The sequence below is a fragment of the Schistocerca cancellata genome, chromosome 10 (genome assembly GCF_023864275.1).
Source record: "Schistocerca cancellata isolate TAMUIC-IGC-003103 chromosome 10, iqSchCanc2.1, whole genome shotgun sequence".
Lineage (NCBI taxonomy): Eukaryota > Metazoa > Arthropoda > Insecta > Orthoptera > Acrididae > Schistocerca > Schistocerca cancellata.
The window spans coordinates 87,913,013-87,938,194 of record NC_064635.1 but is presented as its reverse complement, the minus strand read 5'-3'; the positions used below and the strand labels follow the sequence as shown (position 1 = coordinate 87,938,194).

The following is a 25,182-nucleotide window of genomic DNA, read 5'->3' as shown; positions in this document are numbered from 1 at the left end:
GGGGAGAGGAATCCATGCCACAGACACTAGAGAGAGAGTTCTCCCCCATCTGGCTCACACTACAGATTTCAAATTTAGAGATGGAGGTCAAACCTCTGAGGGGAGGCAAAAAAGAAAGGTCAAAAAGGAGGGGGAAAAGCAAACAAACCAAAACCGCACAATGAAGCAAAGTCAGGAGGATAAAAAATGGTTCAAATGGCTCTGAGCATTATGGGACTTAACTTCTGAGGTCATCAGTCCCCTATAACTTAGAACTACTTAAACCTAACTAACCTAAGGACATCACACACATCCATGCCCGAGGCAGGATTTGAACCTGCGACCGTAGCTGTCACGCAGTTCCAGACTGTAACGCCTAGAACCGCTCGGCCACCCCGGCCGGCTCAGGAGGATAGCCAGGCTGACATAAATACAAACACTATGAAAGGAAAAAGAAGGGGCAAAGGGAAATGAATAAAGATATGGAGGGAAAAGGAAGGGGAAGGTAAAGAACCCAGAAAAAAAGAAAGACTGCAATAGCTCCGGGACCCGTGCGTGCCACACACGTACCCACTACAGAGCAGTGAGCCTCCTGGTGGGAGCTGGAATTTTCATGCTGTACCTTAATTGGACATCCACTGAATGGCAACAGTTGACTTTTCAAGTGAATCATATTTTATGCTGCACTGGACAGATGGCTATTGGCATGTATGTCCCTGCAGCAATTGTCATAAGATCTAAGCTGAAGGAGAGACTGTTATGGTCTGGGGAACGTTGTAGCATTCTCTGAGTCATATCAGCCTGGAAGGAACAATGGATCAAACAAGTAGCATCTATTCTTGGTGACCATATCCACCTCTACAATTGTCATAAGATCTAAGCTGAAGGAGGGACTGTTATGGTCTGGGGAATGTTGTTGTAGCATTCTCTGAGTCTTATCAGCCTGGAAGGAACAATGGATCAAACAAGTAGCATCTATTCTTGGTGACCATATCCACCGCTACAAGCAGTTTGTTTTTCCTCAGCATAATGACATCTACCAGCAGGACAATGCAATGTGTTGCACAACTTGCAATGCATATACACAGTTTAAAGAGCACCAGGGTGAGTTTAGTGTACTACCCTGTCCACCGGACTCCTCCAGTTTAAATGGAATCAAGACTCTGTGGGTCTATGATGGTTGGGCTGTTCGCACCATGGATCCTCATCCAAGAAACCTGGTGCAGCTGGTCATGGCAATGGAGTCAGCATGGCTCCACATGTCTGTTGGTACCTTCCAGGGCCTAATGGACACTCTTCCTGCACATCCACATTGCAAAAGATGGTTATTCACATTTATGACAGGTGGTCACATTAATGTGACTGACTATATATAATGTAATATGCATGTCAAGAGGGCAAAATTAGCCAATCACTAAATTATGTGGTTATTATAAAATAAAATGGCCTACACTGGGAAATGACTTCTCCAGAGTAGGAAATTATCAGTTTTGTGTTACAGAAGCAAGCTTATAACAGTTTTACAAGGAGACACTGAAGTCTGAAATCTTCTACCAAACTACAGCATTTCCCTATTAATAAGTGTTTTATTGTATTCTTTAAGGTATTTCAATTAGCTATCTTAAAATCAGATGGTGATCTATTGTAAGAAATTGTCACTATCATATATAGGCTGCAGACTGCAGCCTTTTTAATACCGGTTAGTAGGACATGTCCTGAGGCATCAAGGGATCAGAAATTTAGCATTGGAGGGCAGTGTGGAGGGTAAAAATCGTAGAGGGAGACCAAGAGATGAATACACTAAACAGATTCAGAAGGATGTAGGTTGCAGTAGGTACTGGGAGATGAAGGAGCTTACACAGGATAGATTAGCACAGAGAGCTGCATCAAACCAATCTCAGGACTGAAGACCACAACAACAACAGTGCTGTGAAAGATTTTGCTTCCTCATCTACTGTCGTAATGTACCACATTATGTTCTGGATTTAGTTTCATAAACATGATAGCCTGCAGGATGTATTTTACATTTTCTGAAAATTTCTCTACAAGACTCTCTCTCTCTCTCTCTCTCCCCCCCTCTCTCTCTCTCTCTCTCACACACACACACACACACACCTTAGCTATCACTCTTACTGTCTTTCTTGAAGCATAGAAAGCCTGTCTAAATAGACTGCTCGTGCCTCACTCAAGATCGAAATGTCCTAGTGAATATGCAGATTTATCAGTCTTAAATATACTTGCCTTAAGGTATTGTGGTTCAAGAAGACTGATATTCATTTAAGTAAATACACGTTTGTGCCAACTTTCGTACAAATATGATCTACTAATGACCTAGCCCAGTTTTGCAAGGTAACATAAAGTATCTATGCCCTAACAACTTAACTGGCATGGCATATTTTGTTTGCTTGCCACAAATAAAATTCAAAGATCAATGTTATGTAAGTGAATATCATCACTTTCACATAACTTACGTGATGTAAGCATTACAAGGCAGGAAAGCTGTGAGGAGGCATGAATGTTGCGTGTTCCATACAGAACCAGAACCAGTGTTTGGATTTGGCCGGGGTGGCCAAGCAGTTCTAGGCACTACAGTCTGGAACTGCATGATCACCACGGTCGCAGGTTCGAATCCTGCCTCGGGCATGGATGTGTGTGATGTCCTTAGGTTAGTTAGGTTTAAGTAGTTCTAAGTTATAGGGGACTGATGACCTCAGAAGTTAAGTCCCATAGTGGTCAGAGCCATTTGAACCATTTGAAGCAGTGTTTGGAGTGGCATCTCATGACAATGATGTGAGCACATGATGATGTAAGTAATACACTTACATGCGAGGTAAATACTGTATGTGAATCATGGATGTAAGTGCGTGTGAATGATTCAGTATGTATCAGAGGCTGGCTGGGGTGGAACAAAAAAAGAAAACACACACATGATGTACATGTTTACCTCATGTTACATCACTTCTCTTGTGAAGCTTAGTATGCAGTGTGATGCATTACTGCCACAATTCTTTGTCATGGACTGTTTATGGCAGATTCTTCACCATGCCATGCAAACAATCATGTCTACATCTAGGTTTGATTCAAGGACAGCAGAAAGTTGAGTCATCTGCTGTGCTGCTGAAAGAACATACTGTATGTAAACGAACCAAGGTTGCTAAAGTTGTTTTTCAGAAAACATTTTACTTCATGCACAAAATATAAAACACCACATATTTTGGATGTGCATATTTTTCTGCTATGCAATAGATATCAAGCAGGTACAGGGAAACATTATTTAAAATATCTGACTATTTCAAATTGTAAGCGTCATATCACATAAGGAGGTGGTTATCCTTTTGTTATTGGTCATATCTATCAGAAGAAAGTATTTCAGAATCTTAAGTATTCACTCGCAAGAAATTTCTGAAACGCATTCAGGATGATTTCTAAAGCCCATACAAGAAGATCATGCCCTTGTCTTTATGATCTGTTCCTCTTGAGTGGAAATTCATTTTCCAGTGTCCTACGTAATTTGGAAGTGTCCAAACAAATAATACCTTTCATTCCAATATACAAAGGATCTTGTTAGCATCTATGTTTGACTCCAGGAAAGCAGAAAGCTAAAAGATGAGTCATATGCTGCACTGCTGTAAAACTTTCTTTATATTAATGAAACAAATTTGTGTTGCATACTGTGTTTTACTTTATACATGAAGAATTGAAAACCACAGGTTTTGAATCTGGATTTTTTTTCACTACAAATTTCAATCAACTGGATGTTACTTAGGCTACTTGCATATCCCTCACCAGTTATCCCATCAGGGAAAGATGAGCTACAGAGTAATGTGGAACCCAAGCCACATTTAATTTCTGGTGGATCTCGAAATCATTGAGAGCTGAATGCTAGGTTAAAAGACATTTTGATCCTATAACCTTTGGGATCCTTGACATACACTTTACATCCAGACCACGACACCAAATTCGAAAATGGTTATGCCCCCAGCTGTCACAGGGCACTGCTACTCTCTCCAGTTAAGGTGGCTGCCCATTAGGTGGCAATGGTGACATTTTCACAACTTAACTTTAAAACATTGTAATTCAGATAATTTGTATCAAATATCTATAATTTATACACAAAAATCTTCCTCATAAATCAGCGTATCTATTAGTCAAAATCAGATCAAAATGCTGAGGTTAGCCAGCACATACAGACAGATGTGATGAGACAACTTCAATTTTTTATATATTGAGAAGAGATATGCTCTTTCCATGACACATGTCTGTCCACTATTATACCCAAAAATTACAGTTTATTTTGTGAAGCTGAGTCCCATTGGAAGTGTACTATTTATATTGAGATTAAAGTTAAGCAGGTATTGAACTGTCACTGTATTCCCAATATTTTCAATTAGCTTATTTGCAGTAATGTTGTCAGAATATTATAACTGATTTCACTACTGTTGGCAGCAGTGTTTTACATCACTGCTCCAGCTGACAAATGATGTGTCATCCACATAGCTTTGTTCCAAGCCAATGTTTAGCTTCTTGCCAAGTAGTTTCTCCTTTATGACTTTTGTGAACCTGCTAGCCACAAATGTCTGCTACATGGCACAATTTATTCAGCAATTTATGCTCCTCCAGTCTTTAGAATGATTAACCTTCAAACACTGACTGTGCACAAAAGCTGAGTTTTATGGGTACATGACCTCAATGGGTTGCAGAGCAGACATAGCTCCATATTTTAAAATTATATTTACTCAGATTTAGCTGTCACATTGGGGTGCTTCCCTTATTAGAGACTTTTAAAAAGTTTTTGGTTCAGTAACCTCCAAAGTGAGTAGTCTTTTATCAGTTAACTAGCCACAGATATGACACTCATAAAGGCATGTTGCCCTGGATGAAATTTTATATCTGGTGAACACAGGGACATGTAACAGAATCATCATCCTTCATGCTGTACATTAATGGATTAGTGAGTAGTATTATTTGCAGTCTCAACTTGTTGGAAATGACATGCAAATCTAAGAAAAAAGAGTCATTTGATAAAACTGTCACAACAGCCAATCACATCTAAACAAATTCTCAAGCTCATACAAAGATGAGAAAAGCTGTCACAAAACAAAATAATGCAGCAGCCTTTTACTACAGGTTTAATTAGTCACAACTAATGTTATACATGTCCTACAGTATCTGAGTAACAAAGCATAAGGACATCAAGTGGAACAATCACATAAGCTCAGTTTAAGATAAAACAAATAGTAAGATTTGGTTAGGATAATGTCTGATCCATAACAGGTTGAAATTGCAAGAGAAAAGAATGAAAACTGTAAAAAAGACAATTGATATGTTAGCAAATATTCCACAAAATCAATTTACAAGACTCCAAGAATCAGTTATCACGACAGGATGCACAAATAAACTTTATAAATCATGACACTTTGCTGAAGGATCTGTGAAAATTAGAATTTTAGCAACTGACAGACACAAAAATACAAGCCTTATTCCAAAGCTTCATTTGTTAATTAGATGGAAAGAAATGCTAAAACATATCAACATGTTCCTTTTACAACGCTGTTTATGGTATTGATACTGCTTAGTTTAGTTTTCTGTGGATCTTATTTGTTACAATTCATTACGTTTACCTTCTTCCATGCACTTCACTAAACTGTCACAGATTTTCAGAGTATATGCATATTATGTGGAATGTGTCAGAAGGTTTACAGATGTCATACAGTCCGTTGAAACACAGCTACAGGCTGGCTGGGATTATTTTTTTAATCTTCATCTACAAAAAAATTTGATAAATGTAACCCAAACATATTCAGATAGTACCTATTCAGATTGGAATGTAGAATATAATGAATTATCACACACAAATTAATTAAGCTTATTTTTAAAACTTTCATTTTCTGTCAGCAACTTTATTCACAGCTAGATGGTATTATTATTATTATTATTTTTATTATTTTTATTGTTATTTTTTCCCCCACACGAGTGAGGTTAAGTTATGGAGAGATAGGATTATTTTTGTTTCTAGTGTTGTTTTTGGGGATGCTACTACCATTTTGAAATAAAGTTTGTTTCATCACAACTAACTACAAGAGACGCTGAACATATGGAATGGCTGATGTAGGTATGCTTAATTTTTAAACAGTTATCTACATGACATCTGTGGATGGCCAACAGATTTTATTTTTACAGCATATTTCTGTGTAACGAACACTTTGTGTCCACAAGTGGAACTGTCACAAAAAATTATTCAATTCAATTCTAATGAATATAAGTACGTAAAATAAATTAATTTTGTAATCTTTAGCTCAGCAAAATCAGAAGTTACATCTTGAGCAAATGTGGCTGAACTCAAGTTTTTGAGAAGCCCAGTAATATGTTATTTACAATTCACATTCTGATCAACATACACACTTAGGAATTTTAAACTGTCAGTTTTACATGTTTACTTCCCCCTGTACTTGTATTGTTACTGATGAAAACATATTTTGTCTTGTACAAAATTAAGTAAACTTTATTTTTGTCTAAGTGAATTGCCATTTCCCAAGAAAGGATTGATCACACTTTTGAATATTTTGTTCATTGTTCTTCCAGCCTCACAATGCCACATAAATGGACTTCACAAGAAGGAAGGCAGGCAGGGAGATGAGGATTTGACATCTTGCTAGTGATAAGATTATTTTAGATGGAGAACTGGACAAGGATGGGGAAGGAAATGAAATGTTTCCTTTTCAAAGGAACTACCCAAGCATTTTGTCCAATCAATCATGCCATTCACAGGGGATGGCAGGGAATATACTTGGAAGTAAAGTTAGGTGATTTTTAGTACTTACCGGTGTTTCTTCTTTAACAGATATGTACTTCATCTCTTGCTGTGGAGATGCAAGTGGGTCAGCCTCCACCTGAATGAAAGGCAACAAATGAAATAAAGGTGAAACAAAATAAAAGGGGCACAGATGAAATCAGTCTACACAACAAAAATGAATACTTTGTGACAATTGAAAGTCTGTACTTGACCACATTTCCTGCGTTTCATAACCAGTTGCCGAAACCGTAAGACTGACTACTTTACTTTACTTTACTTTACTATATGTACTAGAGGTGAACCCAGTTCAGATCCTGTACAGACTTTGATTTTACCCATTTGAAATGGCTCTTGAAAGCCTATGATTGCAAAAAACAGGGGTTTGTTTCCAAAATAACTTTTTCTGTTACCAGCCAGAATTTTCTTTTTCATTTATATTTTGCACGATGTATTTTGGGAAATGATTCACATGTACAAGTGTGTTTTTCATGTGCTATGCCATTTATTCATGATGTTTTTGATGTGTGAGGTGCTGTACTGTTCTGTTGTCTTTACTATAATGTATAAAAACTTGCAGAATTTTTAATTAAATATTGACCTTTATACAGAGTTAATGGCAACCAAATTTGGAATTAACTTCTACTTATATTTTCTTGTGGCCCATTTGTACAGAAACTCGAACATTTTAAACATCACACACAATTTTCTGGGTACAGTACAGATTGAAAACAGAAAATGTACAAAAACAAAACATTTAAAATCATGTTTTTCAATATAGCCAGCAGAGATAACACTATAGGTCATCCACAGAGTATGATATAACATTCTTTCACATGGAGGGTATTTATCTTAATAATCTGGATCTTGATTTGCTTATACGTATTTATAAAGGTATGTAGTATTATTTTTATTTATGTACATTACTGAAGCAGCTGAAGAGATTCACTGATTCACTTTCCAGTTTCTCATTTAATATTTTGTCTTCAAATTTTTTGTGATGCAAATGTATCTCCAGTTTTCAACAGATACATTTTATGACCTTTATTTAGTCAGTGGAGTACTTTGACATTTTCCACTATTTTTCTACATTTATATCCACATGTACAACTACACAGATACTCTGCAATCCATCATACAGTATATGGCAGAGGGTACCCCATGTCACTATTAGTCATTTCCACTCCTGTTCCACTCACAAATAAAGTGAGGGAAAAATGACTGTCTATATGCCTCCATATAAGCCATAATTTATTGTATCTTATCTTCATGGTCCTTACGCGCAACATATGTTGAGGCAGTAAAATTTTTCGGCAGTGAGCTTCAAATGCTGGTTCGCTAAACTTTCTCAACAAAGTTCTTCAAAAAGAATGACTCCTTTGCTCCAGAGATTTCCATTTGAGTTTCTAAAGTATGTCTGTAACACTTGTATGTTGTTTGAACTTACCAGTAACAAATCTAGCGGCCAATCCCTGAATTGCTTCAATGTGTTCCTTTAATCTGACCAGGTTTGGATCCTAAACACTCGAGCAGTACTCAAGAATAGGTGGCCCTAGTATCCTATATTTAATCTCATTTATAGGTGAACCACACCTTCCCTATATTCTTCAAATAAACCAAAGTTGACCATTCACTTTCCTTACCACAATCCTTACATGCTCATTCCATTTCATATCACTTTGCCACATTACAACCAAGTATTTAAATGACATGACTGTGTCAAGCAGGACATTACTAATGCTGTATCTGAACATTATGGGTTAATTTTTTCTACGTTTTCAATTTGGTATCCTGTATTGTGTACATGTGTGGCTATTGCTAAGAATGTGTGCCTGTTGTGTGTCTAGGATTTAATGTGCTCTATATACCAGGTGCAGATATCTCAGTGTGTTTGCCCTAGATAGAACATAGAGAACTGCTGGCATGTGATTTTGTATATTCCAGGATCTGCATATGGATGTCATTACATTTTATATTATGAATTAGTTTCTGTAGTTGTGGTAAACTACTGTGTTGTCACTGGTCTGCTACTGGCGCCACTGCCACGGCTACCACATTTCGCTTGGTGCTGATGTGATCTATCATAATTCAATGCACCCATGATGGCACTAGGAGGTGGCACCAAATGACAAAAGACAGTATTGCATCAGGACCTGCGAGCACTGCCTATGGTCAAGCACCACCATGACATGCCAGTCAACAAACTGACTTCATATTGTGGTGTCACCGCCAGACACCACACTTGCTGGGTGGTAGCCTTTAAATCGGCCACGGTCCGCTAGTATACGACAGACCCGTGTGTCGCCACTGTCAGTGATTGCAGACCAAGCGCCGCCACACGGCAGGTCTAGAGACACTTCCTAGCACTCGCCCCAGTTGTACAGCCGACTTTGCTAGAGATGGTTCACTGACAAATTACGCTCTTATTTGCCGAGACGATAGTTAGCATAGCCTTCAGCTACGTCATTTGCTACGACCTAGCAAGGCGCCATTATCAATTGCTATTTATCTTGTGATGCCTGTACCGTCAGACCGATGTACACCAATTATGGATTAAAGTTAAGTATTCCAGCAGCAACGTACCTTATTGGCTATATTAATTACATTGTCCTGTTCCAGACCTCACGCCAGCCTGCGTGAGCTTAACATGTGCTTTTTGGCTACCAATCATAGTGGCTTGGCTGTCTTGCCAAGTCACAACACATATAACCCCAGAGCAGAGTACTCTCTCACTTTTCACTATTGTATTTCCTCATAGTATCTTGGACTCCACTCTTGGGATAAATTGTAATTTGTACTTTGGGACTGGCCTGACTTTTAATCTGAAGTTGTATTCCCACTGAAACAGTAAAAAATTTCTGAGTGTCTTTGTTCATGTGTGGAATTACTTATGTAGTAGTTCATAAGACTTAGAGAGTCCAATCTTTCTTTGTGGTTCCTGAAGATATTTGCAATCTTGTGTGATACATTACCGATGTACAGAATGCTACATATGCATCTGTTTTTATCTTTTTCCTTCATGGAGTGGTCTGTGTCTGGGTCTGTAACAGTACAAGCCTACTTGTTTCTTGTACCCCTCGTGGCATAAATACATTTTTTCATTTGTTTGATCACATTTTGTGGAGAGCACAAAATAAAAGCAGGAAGCTGTGAAACTTTACTTTTCAGTGTACTTTCTCTACTGCTGATGACTACTGTATAGTTAATTTACCTGGAAATGATTCTTATAAAGAAACATTCATAATTTATGATTTTCAAGGAACACATGGAATAGAAATTTTCAGTGAGCATACACCTGTTTGTTTACGAATTGATATAAATCATTTAAAGGCCCTCATTATCCCCTTCTCCATACACATTTTACTTTTTCCATAAACTTCCTATTTCAAAAATTATTCATAGTCAAAGTTTTCACGTTTTTGAATCTTAAAATTATAGTTATGTACATCAGTACAATAATTTTGTAGATCAGATTTTCTGAGTCCAAGGATGCCCACTTGGAGTTGTCTTGTGACAGCCAGAGCGAGAGCACCAGCAGCAGCGAGTACTGTTTGTATAAAGCGTTTATTTTGCATTTTGTTTACGACCTTCCACTAAGGAAGGGATTCTATTTGTGTTTATCTGCTCTGCATAGTAACTAACAGTTCTTGATAAAACTTTACGTAGTTTTCGTGTTAGATTTCTTAGTTTTTTCTTGATCGTTTAGAACAGAAAGCACCCTAAAACCGTCTTTTGTTTGTTTCGCGGCCGTTACCCACTAGTCACTTGAATCAGCAGTTGTCTTGTGACAGCCAGAGCAAGAGCACCATCAGCAGCAAGTACTGTTTGTATAAAGCGTTTTTGTACTTATTTGCTGCACTTAGCTTTTAAATAGTTTTTCTGGGAAAACCTAGCGTAGTTTTCGCGTCTCGTATTTCAGTGAGTGTTTCTTGATTATCAGAGTAGCTCATCAGAAGATTATCTTGGGAATTTGTCACCGTATAGGGTAGGGTAAACATAGTCATGTGTAGGGACTGTGGTTGTTGTGAGCGGACGCAAGGAGAATTGGCCACTCTTCGGGGGCAGGTGGAGGCTTTGTCTGTTAGGCTCATCGAGCTCGAGGCGCAGGCGTCGGCTCGTAGTGGCGTTGGGGCAACTGTGGTGAGACCTATGCCTACTTCGGTGGCCTTGGAATCACATGGAACCCCTGATGTCGCTGCGTCTTCCGGCAGTGAGCATCTTACCGGTCAGCCATCACTCCAGGGTGAATGGCGGACAGTGGTGGGCTCGCGCGTGCCTGGCCGAAAGGCGAAGGTGGGATCTGGCCGCGTGGCAGCTGCCTTACCCCTTTCCAACAGGTACGGGGTGATTCCTAGTGGTGATGACATTGTTTCCGAGCCACCACAGGATGCCTCGCCTGTTGGGCCAGTGGCCGATTCTCCGGCAAGGTCCCGACAGTCACAGAGGGCGGGCCTATTAGTTATAGGGAGCTCCAACGTTAGGCGGGTTATGGAGCCCCTCAGGAAAATAGCGGGTAGGTCGGGGAAGAATGCCAGCGTGCACTCGGTGTGCTTGCCGGGGGGTCTCGTCCGTAATGTGGAGGAGGCCCTTCCGGCAGCTATTGAACGCACTGGGTGTGACCGGCTGCAGATAGTAGCACATGTCGGAACGAATGACGCCTGCCGCTTGGGTTCTGAGGCCATCCTTGGTTCCTTCCGGCGGCTGGCTGATTTGGTGAAGACAACCAGCATCGCACGCGGAGTGCAAGCTGAGCTTAATATCTGCAGCATAGTGCCCAGAGTCGATCACGGTCCTCTGGTTTGGAGCCGTGTGGAGGGTCTAAACCAGAGGCTCAGACGACTCTGCGACTATAATGGTTGCAAATTCATCGACCTCCGTTATTGGGTGGAGAACTGTAGGGCGCCCCTAGACAGGTCAGGCGTGCACTACACACCGGAAGCAGCTACTAGGGTAGCAGAGTACGTGTGGCGTGCACACGGGGGTTTTTTAGGTTAGAGGGACCCCCCCTTGGGCGAAATGATAAAATACCTGACGGCTTACCAGAGAGGACATTATCATCGTTGATAAAGAATGTCCATCCTCAGAGACCAAAAACAGGAAAAGTTAACGTAATATTGGTAAACTGCAGGAGTATCCAGGGCAAGGTTCCTGAATTAGTATCTCTTATTGAAGGAAATAGTGCGCATATAGTATTAGGAACGGAAAGTTGGTTAAAACCGGAAGTGAACAGTAACGAAATCCTAGACACAGAATGGAATATATACCGCAAGGATAGGATAAACGCCAATGGTGGAGGAGTATTTATAGCAGTAAAGAATTCAATAATATCCAGTGAAGTTATTAGCGAATGCGAATGTGAAATAATCTGGGTTAAGCTAAGTATCAAAGGTGGGTCAGATATGATAGTCGGATGCTTCTATAGACCACCTGCATCAGCAACCGTAGTAGTTGAGCGCCTCAGAGAGAACCTGCAGAACGTCGTGAAGAAGTTTCGTGATCATACTATTGTAATAGGGGGAGACTTCAATCTACCAGGTATAGAATGGGATAGTCACACAATCAGAACTGGAGCCAGGGACAGAGACTCTTGTGACATTTTCCTGACTGCCTTGTCCGAGAATTACTTCGAGCAGATAGTTAGAGAACCAACTCGTGAAGCTAACGTTTTAGACCTCATAGCAACAAATAGACCGGAACTTTTCGACTCCGTGAATGTAGAAGAGGGTATCAGTGATCACAAGTCAGTGGTTGTATCAATGACTACAAGTGTAATAAGAAATGCCAAGAAAGGAAGGAAAATATATTTGCTTAACAAGAGTGATAGGGCACAAATCACAGAATATCTGAGTGACCACCATCAAACGTTCATTTCTGAGGAAGAGGATGTGGAACAAAAAATGGAAAAAATTCAGAAACATCGTCCAGTACGCCTTAGATAAGTTCGTACCGACTTAGGTCCAAAGCGAGGGGAAAGATCCACCGTGGTATAACAATCATGTACGAAAGGTACTATGGAAACAAAGAAAGCTTCATCATAGGTTTAAGAGTAGTCGAATCATAGCTGATAAGGAAAAGCTGAACGAAGCGAAAAAGAGCATAAAGAGAGCAATGAGAGAAGCATTCAACGAATTCGAACATAAAACATTGGCAAACAATCTAAACAAGAACCCTAAAAAGTTTTGGTCATATGTAAAATCGGTAAGCGGATCTAAATCCCCTATTCAGTCACTCGTTGACCACGATGGCACCGAAACAGAGGACGACCGAAGAAAGGCAGAAATACTGAATTCAGTGTTCCGAAACTGTTTCACTGCGGAAAATCGTAACACGGTCCCTGACTTCAGCCGTCGCACGGACGCCAAAATGGAAAATATTGAAATAAACGATATCGGAATTGAAAAACAACTGCTATCACTTAGTAGCGGAAAAGCATCCGGACCAGACGAGATACCCTTAAGATTCTACAGTGATTATGCTAAAGAACTTGCCCCCTTTCTATCAGCAATTTATCGTAGATTGCTGGAAGAATGTAAAGTACCTAGCGACTGGAAGAAAGCGCAGGTCATTCCCATTTTCAAGAAGGGTCATAAATCAGATGCGAATAATTATAGGCCTATTTCGCTTACATCAATCTGTTGTAGAATAATGGAACATGTTTTGTGTTCTCGTATTATGACGTTCTTAGATAATACAAATCTCCTTCATCATAACCAACATGGATTCCGCAAACAGAGATCATGTGAAACTCAGCTTGCCCTATTTGCCCAAGAAATTCACAGTGCCGTAGACACTGGCGAGCAGATTGATGCCGTATTCCTGGACTTCAGGAAGGCATTTGATACGGTTCCGCACTTACGTTTAGTGAAAAAAATATGAGCTTACGGAATATCGGACCAGGTTTGTGATTGGATTCAGGATTTCCTAGAAGAAAGAACACAACATGTCATTCTTAACGGTTCAAAATCTGCAGATGTAGAGGTAGTTTCGGGAGTACCGCAAGGAAGCGTGATAGGACCTTTATTGTTTACAATATACATAAATGACTTAGTTGACAACATCGGTAGCTCCGTGAGGCTATTTGCAGATGACACGGTTGTCTACAAGAAAGTAGCAACATCAGAAGACTCGTACGTACTCCAGGAAGACCTGCAGAGGATTAATGCATGGTGCGACAGCTGGCAGCTTTCCCTAAACGTAGATAAATGTAATATAATGCGCATACATAGGGGCAGAAATCCATTCCAGTACGATTATGCCATAGGTGGTAAATCATTGGAAGCGGTAACGACCGTAAAATACTTAGGAGTTACTATCCGGAGCGATTTGAAGTGGAATGATCACATAAAACAAATAGTGGGAAAAGCAGGCGCCAGGTTGAGATTCATAGGAAGAATTCTAAGAAAATGTGACTCATCGACGAAAGAAGTAGCTTGCAAAACGTTTGTTCGTCCGATTCTTGAGTATTGCTCATCAGTATGGGACCCTTACCAGGTTGGATTAATAGAAGAGATAGACATGATCCAACGAAAAGCAGCGCGATTCGTCATGGGGACATTTAGTCAGCGCGAGAGCGTTACGGAGATGCTGAACAAGCTCCAGTGGCGGACACTTCAAGAAAGGCGTTACGCAATATGGAGAGGTTTATTATCGAAATTATGAGAGAGCACATTCCGGGAAGAGATGGGCAACATATTACTACCACCCACATATATCTCGCGTAATGATCACAATGAAAAGATCCGAGAAATTAGAGCAAATACGGAGACTTACAAGCAGTCGTTCTTCCCACGCACAATTCGTGAATGGAACAGGGAAGGGGGGATCAGATAGTGGTACAATAAGTACCCTCCGCCACACACTGTAAGGTGGCTCGCGGAGTATAGATGTAGATGTAGATGTAGATGTAAAATAATACCTACAATTTTGACTTTTGCTGATAGTGTAGATCACAGTTAAATTAGAATGAATTTTCACTCTGCAGTGGAGTGTGTGCTGATATACAACTTTCCTGGCAGGTTAAAATGGTGTGCCAGACTGGGACGCATACCTGGGACTTTTGTCTTTTGTGGGCAAGTGCTCTACTAACTGAGCTATCCACGCATAACTCACAACCTACCATCACAGCTTTACTTTCACTGGTACTTTGTCTCCCTCATTCCAAACTTCACAGAAGGTCTCCTGCATACCTTGTGAGACTAGCATTCCCAGAAGAAAGGACCTGGAGATAATCCCACAAGCTGTCGTTAAGCCATGTCTCCAAAACATCCCTTTTTCAAGGATTGCTAGTCCCACAAGGTATGTAGGAGAATTTCTTTACGTTTGCAATATAGTAGATGAAGTACAGATAGAATTAAAGCTGTGAGCTGTTGTAATGTGTGCTCAGATAGTTCAGTCAGTACAGTACATGTCCACGAAAGGCAAAGGTCCCAGGTTCAAGTATCGGCCCATTACACTGTTTTAATCTCCCAGGGAAGTTTCACTGTTAAACTAATTTGCTCTTTTGCTTATTGTAACTGTGTTCTTTTATTTTTCCCTCTTTCATATTATTAATGAAAATACATGGTGATTTAAAAAGGACTTTACAACTTTGGAATGATATAGAAATTTATTTTGATAACCTACAGAATTGGAAGATGCTTCTTTTGTAGCAAACAACTCAAGTTTCACATAAAAGTGTCAAGTGTCATTTTGGTTTGATGTCACTACCATTTGTGATACAACAAACATTCCATCTGTAATCACTTTCTTCCCACACTTGTTGCAGCAAATTGGGCATAACTTGCACAACGGCATTGTAGATTCAATTTTGGTAGGGGACAAACATACACAGAGTCTTTAATGAAACCACAGAGAAAAAAATACAATGGTGTCAAGTCTGGGGAGTGTGGTGGCCATGCAAGTGGCCCTTCATGGCCAATCCATTGAACTGGGAAGTGATTATCAAGGAAACCTAGAACTTCTGCTAGGAAATGAGGTGGTGCACAGTTTGCTGGTAGTAAACCATCCCATCTCAGTCATCTTAATCAATAATAAGCTGTGCCATTGTGGATCAGTATGGTTTCAAATATAAATGTTCACTGAGTACTCACCAAACTGTCTTTTGTAGAATGCCAGTCTCCCAGGGCACACTTCACATTGATTTTTGTTGACTGCTCTCATTAATAAACGGTCACAATGCCCATATAGTACTAGGGACAGAGAGTTGGCTGAAACCAGACGTAAACAGTAATGAAATCCTAAACTCAGATTGGAATGTATACCGTAGAGACAGGCTGAACAGTGAAGGGGGAGGCGTGTTTATAGCGATAAGAAGTGCAATAGTATCGAAGGAAATTGACGGAGATCTGAAATGTGAAATGATTTGGGTGAAGGTCACGGTTAAAGCAGGCTCAGACATGGTAATTGGATGTCTCTATAGGCCCCCTGGCTCAACAGCTGTTGTGGCTGAGCACCTGAAGGATAATTTGGAAAATATTTCGAGTAGATTTCCCCACCATGTTATAGTTCTGGGTGGAGATTTTAATTTGCCAGATATTGACTGGGAGACTCAAACGTTCATAACGGGTGGCAGGGACAAAGAATCCTGTGAAATTTTTTTAAGTGCTTTATCTGAAAACTACCTTGAGCAGTTAAACAGAGAACCGACTCGTGGGGATAACATATTCGACCTTCTGGTGACAAACAGACCCGAACTATTTGAAAAAGTTAACGCAGAACAGGGAATCAGCGATGATAAAGCGGTTACGGCATCGATGATTTCAGCCGTAAATAGGAATATTAAAAAGGGTAGGAAGATTTTTCTGTTTAGAAAAAGTGACAAAAAGCAGATTTCAGAGTACCTGTTGGCTCAACACAAAAGTTTTGTCTCAAGTACAGATAGTGTTGAGGATCAGTGGACAACGTTCAAAACCATCGTACATTATGCGTTAGCTGAGTATGTGCCAAGCAAGATCGTAAGAGATGGAAAAGAGCCACAGTGGTACAACAACCGAGTTAGAAAACTGCTGCGGAAGCAAAGGGAACTTCACAGCAAACATAAACATAGCCAAAGCCTTGCAGACAAACAAAAATTACGCGAAGCGAAATGTAGTATGAGGAGGGCTATGAGAGAGGCGTTCAATGAATTCGAAAGTAAAGTTCTATGTACTGACTTGGCAGAAAATCCTAAGAAATTTTGGTCTTATGTCAAAGCGGTAGGTGGATCAAAACAAAATGTCCAGACACTCTGTGACCAAAATGGTACTGAAACAGAGGATGACAGAATAAAGGCTGAAATACTAAATGTCTTTTTCCAAAGTTGTTTCACAGAGGAAGATTGCACTGTAGTTCCTTCTCTAGATTGTCGCACAGATGACAAAATGGTAGATATCGAAATAGACGACAGAGGGATAGAGAAACAATTAAAATCGCTCAAAAGAGGAAAGGCCTCTGGACCTGATGGGATACCAGTTCAATTTTACACAGAGTACGCGAAGGAACTTGCCCCCCTTCTTGCAGCGGTGTACCGTAGGTCTCTAGAAGAGCGTAGCGTTCCAAAGGATTGGAAAAGGGCACAGGTCATCCCCGTTTTCAAGAAGGGACGTCGAAGAGATGTGCAGAACTATAGACCTATATCTCTAACGTCGATCAGTTGCAGAATTTTGGAACACGTATTGTGTTCGAGTATAATGACTTTTCTGGAGACTAGAAATCTACTCTGTAGGAATCAGCATGGGTTTCGAAAAAGACGGTCATGTGAAACCCAGCTCGTGCTATTCGTTCACGAGACTCAGAGGGCCATAGACACGGGTTCACAGGTAGATGCCGTGTTTCTTGACTTCCGCAAGGCGTTCGATACAGTTCCCCACAGTCGTTTAATGAACAAAGTAAGAGCATATGGACTATCAGGCCAATTGTGTGATTGGATTGAGGAGTTCCTAGATAACAGGACGCAGCATGTTATTCTCAATGGAGAGAAGTCTTCCGAAGTAAGAGTGATTTCAGGTGTGCCGCAGGGGAGTGTCATAGGACCGTTGCTATTCACAATATACATAAATGACCTGGTGGATGACATCGGAAGTTCACTGAGGCTTTTTGCAGATGATGCTGTGGTGTACCGAGAGGTTGTAACAATGGAAAATTGTACTGAAATGCAGGAGGATCTGCAGCGAATTGACGCATGGTGCAAGGAATGGCAATTGAATCTCAATGTAGACAAGTGTAATGTGCTGCGAATATACAGAAAGATTGATCCTTTATCATTTAGCTACAAAATAGCAGGTCAGCAACTGGAAGCAGTTAATACCATAAATTATCTGGGAGTACTCATTAGGAGTGATTTAAAATGGAATGATCATATAATGTTGATCGTCGGTAAAGCAGATGCCAGACTGAGATTCATTGGAAGAATCCTAAGGAAATGCAATCCGAAAACAAAGGAAGTAGGTTACAGTGCGCTTGTTTGCCCACTGCTTGAATATTGCTCAGCAGTGTGGGATCCGTACCAGATAGGGTTGATAGAAGAGATAGAGAAGATCCAACGGAGAGCAGCGCGCTTCGTTACAGGATCATTTAGTAATCGCGAAAGCGTTACGGAGATGATAGATAAACTCCAGTGGAAGACTCTGCAGGAGAGACGCTCAGTAGCTCGGTACGGGCTTTTATTGAAGTTTCGAGAACATACCTTCACCGAAGAGTCAAGCAGTATATTGTTCCCTCCTACGTATATCTCGTGAAGAGACCATGAGGATAAAATCAGAGAGATTAGAGCCCACACAGAGGCATACCGACAATCCTTCTTTCCACGAACAATACGAGACTGGAATAGAAGGGAGAACCGATAGAGGTACGGAAGGTACCCTCCGCCACACACCTCAGGTGGCTTGCGGAGTATGGATGTAGATGTAGATGTAGACTGCGGGTACAGCTCTCCCAGATTTCTTTGAGATAATCATCAAGACAAGGGTGACCTGCTGCTTTATCATGTCGCAGTGAACTACCCGTCTAAATGAAGTTCTTGTGCCAAGAGCAAATTGTAGGCCTGCTTGGAGGTTCTTTACCATATTTGGTGTGAAATTTACACCAAACAGTTGTTGCAGAATTCATTTCATGAGCCCAAAACACACAACGAGCATGCTCCACACTGATGAAAGTAGCCATCTTCACTGTGCACTACAGTGGTGCTCCTGGTGGCAGAGTGGGGTACTGATGCACTATGTGGATCAAACTTGAGGTTGTTTGCTACAAAATGACTCATCTATTGATTCTGTAAGTTATTTCAATAAAATTCTGCATCATTGCAAAGTTGTAAAGTCCTTTTCATCTCCTCCTGTATATTAATGAATTTTGATTTTTAATCTTACATAAGTCTATTAGTAGGCATATATGTCAAGGCTTGAGTCTGTCAGTATGTGTTAGCTTAATTGTCAACTTCTGTCACTAGCTGTCACAGTCAGTCACCAACCTGCTAACAGCTCTATACTGATATCAATCAAAATAATCAAAATGTACAATTATTTTGTGAGTGAGTACTTGATTAGCTACTACAAGTACTGTTATTCTGTGTAGTCAAAAACACTGATTGGACAGTGACTAATTGCTGTGACTATGTAACCAAAGCCAAATTCAAGCTGTTTGAGAGAAAAAGAATTTAACTGTGACAGTGTACAGTGACAATGTGCCACTAGCTCAAATCATTTGTAGTGTAGGTGTCAACATTTGATATGCTGATTACCTAAATTATTGATTGCAATTATCACTACTTCACTGATGTTGATAAATGTAAAAAATTTGTAAATTAAGTCAAACACTGTTGTATTGATCATTTAACAGACTTATATCTAAATCAAATAACAGCAGGAAGACAGACACCGAAGAGAAGCAGAGCAACAACCAACATAAGATCTAGGGCAGTAACATTACAGGTCTGTCTTTTTATTTTGTCTAATATGGAGTTGACTGTGGAGGCAGCACAGTCATTGGCAAATGCAATCTGTTTCACTATGTTTATTTCCTGTTGCATGTTTTATAGGTTTGTGGGTACTTTATTTATCCTATGTGCTGTTGGTTATGAATATTTGGGTGTCATGTAGTTGCAGGGATTGTGGTGTTTGTCATTGTATTTTTTTCTATAAATTTTGAATGGGAATGTATTGTTGTGTCTTGTGACATTTAGGTCAAATTAATTGCTGCTATTGTCTTGTTAATGTTCTGACTGTTGAAGGAATTTCAGATCTAAACAATATCTTTGGCATCCCCTTTTATTAGCAGCAGAGTGCCTTTAACATATGTGCTATAAAATTCAATTTTATTTGTACAGGTTTCTTGGCTATTAAACAGTTTTCATTCCAAATAATTTATGCATGTGTCAGCTAAGGTATAACATATAAATGATCTCACTGCTAGCCCATCTGGCTGTTTATAGATGTCATTAAATCTAAAGTAGTTGTAACTTAAGGTTAGCTGGAAGAGTTCTATGAATTCCACAATAATTTTCTGAATGTGTTGTGCAAAATATAAATATAACAAAAATTATGCCTGGGAGCAGAACAAGCTATTTTATTAACAAATCCATTGTTCTTACAGTCCCATATTTTCACTAATCATTTTAATGGATAAAATCATGTTATTAGAGCCAAGCCAGGCAACAAAAGCTATTTACAAGTATAAAAATCTCACTACTCACACGTAGTTGCTCACATAAGATTGAACAAACATTGTTGACTGTTAGGTCTAATTCTGAATTACATAAAAGTGAAAATAAGTTCAAGCAGTAGCATAACAATTCTTGTAAAGCACAAAGCAGAAAAATTGTTGACTAAACAAAAAAAGGCACTTACACAAGAAAGACAACTTACTAAGCAGACAGGTGCTCAGCATGTAGACAGAAGCAGCAAACATTATGGAACCTACCATATATGACATTAAGTACCAGCACATCAAAGACAAAGTTGATAAGGAATAATTGAACATTTGCAATGCACATGGTAAGAAACTGCAGACTCTGAGAACCAAACAAAATAACAATTCTAACCTTGTAATAACTTGCAAAACACACACACACACACACATCTTACAGCAGAGTGGTGAACATCACAAAGTCAGCAAGCTTCTTGAAAAGAAATTAAGAAAGGAAAGTGTAGATCTTAATAAACCATGAATGATACAAAAACCTTAAAATTCATAATAAACTGAGAAGCAATCAATCCATAATTAGGAGGGCATACAAAGACAATACACTAATTACAATGGATGAGAGGGAGTACATAGACAAAACACATGAATTCTTTGACATCAATAATATTCCGCTCATTAGAAGGACCCAAGAAAGTCATTTCAAATTAAAATTATGGATCAATTAAAGCACACACATTTCTTCTTAACAGAAACTGAAAAGAAATGAGAGCACAACAAAAAATACACAAACAATCATATTTAACAAGATCAGTAGGCAACTCTATAAATAGCCCAAAATACAAACTGTCACAGAAACTGAATAAAATACTGGTGAAAAATTATACACATGAAACAATATATTTAATAAAAAAAGTACAATACTAGCTAAATAACTAAAAGCCACAAAACTCTCTGAAGATGCTCCGTTTTTATCACTCGACACTGCCAGCCTTTACAAAACATACCTATACAAGAGGCTGTAGCAATAATCCAAAAGAACCTCTTGAAACATAAGAAACTTGCATACATACAGACTGTTGATTTCATGGAATTCCTTCAGTTAACCCTAAGTTACAACTATTTAGCATTTAATGACAACATCCATAAGCAGCCAGATGTCTTCAGCAAGAAGGGGACTATTTTGAAGTAGATGCATCACAGTAGCATGTAAATGCCTCCATTGTACAATTACAAGCCCATTCTCAAAACTTTCCAATCACAACTCATATAAAAAAGGTATTTTTTGGGGGTGTCCGAATACTTTTGATCATGCAGTGTACCGTATTTACTCGAATCTAAGCCGCACTCGAATCTAAGCCGCACCTGAAAAATGAGACTCGAAATCAAGGAAAAAAAATTTTCCCGAATCTAAGCCGCACCTAAAATATGAGACTCGAAATTCAAGGGGAGAATAAAGTTTTAGGCCGCACCTCCAAATCGAAACAAAGTTGGTCCATTGTAATATGAGACACAATTTAGGTCGAATGAATGACGATATAGCTACAGTAGTTTCGTTTGCGTAGTAAGCTTAGCAGTTAGGCTTTAGCAGGTAGCCATTGCTATGCGTCACGCGCTCCGTCCATATTTATACGGGTACCCTTCCTTTTTCACGTGCTTCGTCTGGTTTGGATCGATTGCTTATTTTTCTTTGATCTGATAAGTGCCATTCTCTTTGTTATAGGTGTTTACGTCACTCTAAGCTGAAAATGCATTACTGTACTGTGTCATGCACTGTTTGTCGCATTCTGATAATCAGTGTTTACGGCCTGTCGCCGGTCACGGCGTGGCTTGCTTTTGTGCGCGCTACCGCCGCTTCCAATTAAAAAAAGAAAAAGAGTGGAATCGTCTCATTAGCGAAACAATGGCAAGAGACTGCTATTTGTTGTTACTAACACTGCTGCTTTCTTTGGCGATGATCAACAAGAACCAAATAATAGACTGCGTATGATAGAAGATGTTCTGAACGAGAGCTTATAGAAAATTTTTCTCTGTTTGAAAATCTTTGCAGACGTCTCTTTAGTACATAACATTCTGCACAGAAATTAGTCATCTTAGATTTAAAAATCTAGTCAATTGACGTGCTTCATTTCTGACTGTATCACTATTAGGCACAAGAATAATACGAATATAAACATGAAATGATATGTATATTCTTCGGCGTTTGCTGTTGTCTCACTCTAGTTTCGTAGTTTATTAAGCAGACAGGATTTAAATGAGATAGCAGCAAACACGAAAGAATACATGGCAAAATGTTTATATACGTATTATTCTTATGGTGAAGAGAATACTGCATGTGATTCACGATTCATAAAAGTTCCTATTAGCAACCATCTCTTCTCATAGGTAGAAAAAATTGAGAACGTAGAGTTGGCCATATTGACAAACATCCCAAACAGTCTTGCCAGTCGGATTTTCGTAGTACAGTACATTGAAATGTTGCTACATTCGAAGACGAACAATATGGAATTTGTATTTACTTCGTTGGATAATGTATGAAAATGCAGTGGTCGAAACTCGGGGCGGAGAAAAAATTTCGTCTTCCACCATTTTTTTTTTTTTTATTTATTTACTGACGCAGAGGTTTTGGCGCCAGTATTTATCTTTGTGCCTGAAAAGCATGTATGTGAATCGCTACATATGTTCGACGGCAGAAGTTAGTTGTGGCGGCACCTACCAACATTTTTCAGAACTTCCGCTTACTTTGCACTCGATTCTAAGCCGCAGGTGGTTTTTTGGATTACAAAAACCGGAAAAAAAGTGCGGCTTAGATTCGAGTAAATACGGTATCTTATCTTCAAAATTTTATGTGGTTTTGTTGGGCTTTTTTTATTAAGTTTTATTCCTTCACCTTTCTTGATAAAACAATTGCTGTTTATTTTTAGTTTTATTTTTTGTTGTTGAGCTACTTCCAAAATGTTAACAAATGATATTACTTACTGGCTCTTGTTTGGTGGTAATCGCATCACAGACAGAACTTGTAAGTCGTGCTGCTGTGGCCATCTCCTGCCTGTTCTTTTTTTTTTTTTTAAAAAAAAAAAAAAAAAAAAAAGCCATTTGGTAACTGAAGCCACACAACAAAGAACAAACTGAGAATAAGGCATACACCACAAAAAATATTTAAAAAGTGGTAGATCTATGAACTCAGGAAATCCAGCCTGTATTTGAAGGAGTCCTTTTGTATTTTATTTGACTAAGCTTCAACAACTTTACAATTAATGAACAGAAGTTGACAATTACGACAGTCTGAATTCTTCAATCTATGCATAGTTTCAGCCAGTAGTGGACTTAAGCCTGAATTTACTCTAATTATTTTCTGTTTGCAAGAATGTAGATGCTTTTTTTATCAGTTAGATCAGAAAAATGTAAATCTTTCAGAAATGCAACTCAAAATGACAGGAATATTTTGTTAGTCACCATTTCATAAATTATCTGAACATTAAGAGCATGGACCTGCAAAATGCTGTTAGCCTTGTAGGAAACCAAGTTCAATGGATACAGTCTATCATGAAATAGCATTAAATATCATATTATATAATGAGTATACTCACACAACCAAAAAGATTCTATATGTTGAGTAGTAACTAAATTATCTATTTAAAAGAGCTGTAGCTTGTTGAAAATAGGAAATATTCTCTTAATAATCCAACATACTAGGCGGCAGCTCTTTTAAAATACACTCCTGGAAATGGAAAAAAGAACACATTGACACCGGTGTGTCAGACCCACCATACTTGCTCCGGACACTGCGAGACGGCTGTACAAGCAATGATCACACGCACGGCACAGCAGACACACCAGGAACCGCGGTGTTGGCCGTCGAATGGCGCTAGCTGCGCAGCATTTGTGCACCGCTGCCGTCAGTGTCAGCCAGTTTGCCGTGGCATACAGAGCTCCATCGCAGTCTTTAACACTGGTAGCATGCCGCGACAGCGTGGACGTGAACCGTATGTGCAGTTGACGGACTTTGAGCGAGGGCGTATAGTGGGCATGCGGGAGGCCGGGTGGACGTACCGCCGAATTGCTCAACACGTGGGGCATGAGGTCTCCACAGTACATCGATGTTGTCGCCAGCGGTCGGCGGAAGGTGCACCTGCCCGTCGACCTGGGACCGGACCGCAGCGACGCACGGATGCACGCCAAGACCGTAGGATCCTACGCAGTGCCGTAGGGGACCGCACCGCCACTTCCCAGCAAATTAGGGACACTGTTGCTCCTGGGGTATCGGCGAGGACCATTCGCAACCGTCTCCATGAAGCTGGGCTACGGTCCCGCACACCGTTAGGCCGTCTTCCGCTCACGCCCCAACATCGTGCAGCCCGCCTCCAGTGGTGTCGCGACAGGCGTGAATGGAGGGACGAATGGAGACGTGTCGTCTTCAGCGATGAGAGTCGCTTCTGCCTTGGTGCCAATGATGGTCGTATGCGTGTTTGGCGCCGTGCAGGTGAGCGCCACAATCAGGACTGCATACGACCGAGGCACACAGGGCCAACACCCGGCATCATGGTGTGGGGAGCGATCTCCTACACTGGCCGTACACCACTGGTGATCGTCGAGGGGACACTGAATAGTGCACGGTACATCCAAACCGTCATCGAACCCATCGTTCTACCATTCCTAGACCGGCAAGGGAACTTGCTGTTCCAACAGGACAATGCACGTCTGCATGTATCCCGTGCCACCCAACGTGCTCTAGAAGGTGTAAGTCAACTACCCTGGCCAGCAAGATCTCCGGATCTGTCCCCCATTGAGCACGTTTGGGA

The 25,182-nt window shown here is 40.1% G+C and overlaps 1 long non-coding RNA gene across 1 annotated transcript in view; it reads right to left on the bottom strand.

Moving 5' to 3' along the window:
• Nucleotides 1-6,800: 6,800 nt before the first annotated feature.
• The window catches only part of LOC126106660 (uncharacterized), a 62,611-nt gene continuing 44,229 nt past the window's right edge, over nucleotides 6,801-25,182 (bottom strand). Inside the window, exon 3 of the long non-coding RNA XR_007523381.1 lies at nucleotides 6,801-6,869. This is a non-coding gene — a long non-coding RNA (uncharacterized LOC126106660). The remainder of the gene's footprint in view (nucleotides 6,870-25,182) is intronic.